Genomic DNA, 4,588 nt, shown 5'->3' with positions numbered 1-4,588 from the left:
TATGGGGCACAAATATACATATCGGTACTGTTCCACATACAAAAACTAGTTCCAAAATGAGACAAAACCTAGTTAGGCTATGTCATATCTATGATCAATGACCTTTGGTGCAGAGAAAGTTTTGACGTGGCGATACTCAAGTTCAAAGCCACAAAAGGGGCCATGAGAGAAAAGGTGAACAAGCTCCCCATGCCATGGGCTCACATGTGCATCAAAACTTACTGTAAACTAGACTATGGTGCAGTTTCTAGAATAGCTAATTATTGGAACTCTAGCTTCCTCCATCTTCTAGTCTCCAAGTTTATACACGCATAAGATGCAGGTACTAAGAAACAACAGTGCATATTACACTTGTTTAATTATTATCCTTATTTTTCTAAATGATCTCCTCCTTTATCCTCCAATGGTCTATCCAAGGCTAGGTTAAATTTAGTTATCTAAATTTAAAACATGTAAATTTATATTTTACTATAATCTTTTTATAAATAAAATCATTTTTGATTTATTAATAAATACTAATTAAGAAAATTTATACTAAAGTAATTATAATTTAATTAATTATTTTATAATTATTATTATTTACTTATTTTTTATTAATTTCATTATTAATTTTATTTTTATTTAAATATTCTATAAAACCACGGCAACCAAATTCTTTATATATTTATTAGCTATATAAACTATATAACAAAGCAAAAACATATATATATATATATATATATATTCAAACTCATATATTCGAACTCTTTGGATCCCCAAATCTAAAAAACAAGCGAGAAATTCCCATAATTTCATTCGAGATTCCTGTGGGAAGTCAAACTTTAGAATAATTGGCATGCATGGAAGTTTTGTTTTATAATCTAAAAATAATATAGAAAAGGGGCCCACATTGGCTCACGCACTTCATGCTCAACATCCACATTCGTGGCTTTAAGCCATGAACCATGTCATTAACTTTTTTGCATTTTATTTTATATTTATTTTATTTTAGCTTTTTATTATTTATTTATTGTATTTATGATTATATATATACACCAATGTCCTAAGAACCAGAATTTATTTTATTTTAGCTTTTTATTATTTATTTATTATATTTACGATTATATATATATACACCAATGTCCCAAGAACCAGAAGAGATCAAGGAGATGCAAGATAAAGGAAGTTGGAAGACCGTAGAGGAAAAAAAACAAAGCTATAACATCAATCTCGCCAAGAAAGACGAGGAGCCAAACAAGTAAAAGCTAAGAAAATTATAGGTCTGATAGACCAATTTGGTCTTAGTGGACGTTAATCATCATCATCATCATCATCATCATCATCATCATCATCATCATCATCATCATCATCATCATCATCATCATCATCATCATCATCATCATCATCATATATTATTTTAAAATGATTTTTAAATTTTATATAAATTTTTTTTTTAATAAAATGTCTATACATTTTCCAATAAAAAATTAATTTTGAAATTTAATCTTTGGCAACTTATAATTTAATATTTACTAAGTTAAATGAGGTCTAGGATGGCTCGTTTGAAAGCTAAAATTATAGAGAAGATTTTGGGAGTAGGCACATGACCAGATGTGGTCATTTACTATTTTTAAAATTTAGCAAAATGTTGGAACTTCGAATTTACAACAACAAAAAATGAATTTTGCGATTTTGTTTTGGAATAGTTTTCATTGTTGCAAAAGGTATGGTTGCAGCAAATTCGTTCAAAATTATTATCCCTCACAAAATAAATCTCTACATGGAGCAATGGGAGCATAGATCTTCTTTTATTTAATTCACTTTGATTTTAGTGGAATGAATTGGTTTTGACAGTTTAGTGTTTTCATTTCATTTGCAAATTTAATTGGTTTTTAATTATATTTTTGGCAACGTTCTTGCAGAGAGCTGTTGGAGAGGATGAAGAGAAGAGATTTTGGGACAATGGAATTGCACGAGCAAAAGGAAAAAGGTATTTTTTCCAACTAAAATGAGAGATCTAGGCCATTCCTTCAACAACTCTCATTTTTGGATTTTTTTTTTTTTTAATTATAAATAATAGTTTTGAGAATGAGGACACTGTTCCTCCATTCTACAAATTAGAGGCTCTTTGTACTTCTATGAAGGGAATTCTTATTGTAGGTAGAGAGGGATACTTGGATCTGAGTCTTGGGGGTTTTCTTTTCAGCATTCAATCTTTGTATTTGAGGCAGAGCTTGCAGTATTACAGCTCTTTTCTCTAATGCCAGAGCTCATAGTCTTGGGAAGATTGTTGAAGAGATATATTGTAAAATAGAGCAAGGAAATGAGGTTTATTGACTATATTTTCATATACTTCTATTTTTTAATAAAATCATATTCCTTTTAGTGGCATATATGTGTCAATTGTTTCATATTTTGCACTTTTGTTAGATATGTGAATGGTTGTCTACTAGATCAACTATGTTATCTATTGGTCACATAGATTTGTTATCTATTTTCAACTTTATTTTATGCTTTAATCAAATTTATGAGTAACTATTTACTTAAGAATTTGTCATTTTAAATAGATTTAATTGCCATTGAATTGTATGAATTATTTTTGCAACTGAATGGCTTATCTATCATTGTTTTAAATCGCTAAAACAAAGAATGTATGACACTTAAAATATCAATTGTTAGAATTTCTTCAACAACTTGATATTTATCATACAACACATGCTAAATCCTCATTCTTTTAAATCACTTTGCTCTTGATTTGGATGAGATCTGCATCTTGTCTTAATCAAGATAAGATAGATTAGTTTTATTTTTTTGTTTGCATATTAGATTAAAAATACATTTTCATTTTAATTAATTTATTGCATTTTATAAAGTCTCCTTTCATAAGAGAAAAAACTAGAGTGGCTTTGTTATCTAGATTATCTTCTTCAAGCAGTCGTAGGGAGATAAATCCTTTTATTTTATCTGTTGATAACAACAGGTAACAAGATAGATTAGTAGATATAAGGTTGTGTATATATTTTTGTACATGTAGAATATATTAGGTTATGTTAGCACTTAGTTTAGCCTAGTTTTAGGATAAGGGTAACTGGACCCATTAAACCAGTTGGGACCACCATCCTAAATAGAAAAGAGTCTGGTTTGGGGCTTTGACCATGTGGTCTCCCTAATTTCAATTTTGTTCATTTTTGGCCATCAAAAACTCATTAAACAAAATTAAATTCAAAAACATTTACAACATGAGGTGAAACATTCCCAGTGAACTATACATATATTGGTCAAGTACAAACACATTATCTAACCGACAAAGTAACTATTCGACAAGAGTTCATTGTATGGGTGTAAAAATAATGCTAACAAAAAATACATGAATATATATTTTCTTTTACATAGACATGGTTATTGACATTATGTTTCAAATACAAACTATCAACCCATAATATTCACCAACACCATTTGTATAAAATGTGTATACGACGGAACCATGTGAGACTAGTACAAAACCTATGAATACTTCATACTAATAGAAATTATTAGTAATACAAGTTACAAAGGAGTATCATACACCTAGAAGGGGAGAAATCATACCATCATTGTCCATATTATATTATACAAGCAATGCCATTACAATTAGCAGAGAAAGTATTCAAAAAGGTCCCAAAGAGAATAAGCAGTAAAATAGAAACAACATTAAGACAAACATACTATACAGAGAATAATATTTAAAATAACTACAAACTAACAACAAAATAACAACAAAACCACAACAAAACAAAAAAAACCCATCCATAATCAATAACATCTCCTTATATAACTTCATTCTTCAACATTGTGCTCCTAGGAATCTTAAGCCAAATCACTCTGATGAGATTTCCATGTTCATGTTTAGCTGCAAATGACTTCTTGACCATACTAGGCTAAATCACAACCAACCTCTTACCCCCGACTAACTGAACCATACAACTGAAGAGTGTGATATCAACCATTGAATCTTTCTATTATGTTGCGATCTATGTGGCTTCCATCGCACATTTTCCCTATATGTCGTACATTTGCACGATATTCCTATCTACTTCCTTATTGTGTGTAGTGTCCTCCAGCTATTACTACATGCGGTATTCCCTATTTCCTCCTTACCACACGATTTCTCCATACTTCACCAAAATTTCAAAATTTTCCCTTTCCCCCCTTGGCCCCAACACTTTACAAAATAAAAGGAGCCGAATGTCCTTTTCTCCTATAGTTATTAGAAATTTATACCTACAGCTTGTAACTACTTCTTGGGAATTCTTGGCTTCCTAATGGTATTTATAATTATTCAATTTCTCTATTGTGTTTTCTTCTACGTTGATGAAAATAAATACTTAAAAACTTTAGATATAGAATGTGCTTCACTTATTACAAAATTATTAAATCTTTGATAGTGATGTTAAACATTTTTCCCAAATATGATACCCAAACTTGATAATGTGATGAAATCATTTTGATCCTAATAGGCCATAATATATCTGACATAACATGATATTCAACTATACTTTGGGATAGCCTTTTGACATCTCTCTATAGGAAGACTAGGAAAGAGATAAACATCATTAGATTCCTATCTAGC

This window comes from Pinus tabuliformis, chromosome 7 (genome assembly GCF_031772625.1).
Source record: "Pinus tabuliformis cultivar Carrire ecotype Pingquan chromosome 7, CPIR1, whole genome shotgun sequence".
In the NCBI taxonomy this organism is placed as follows: Eukaryota; Viridiplantae; Streptophyta; class Pinopsida; order Pinales; family Pinaceae; genus Pinus; species Pinus tabuliformis.
Note: the sequence above shows the minus strand (reverse complement) of the source record.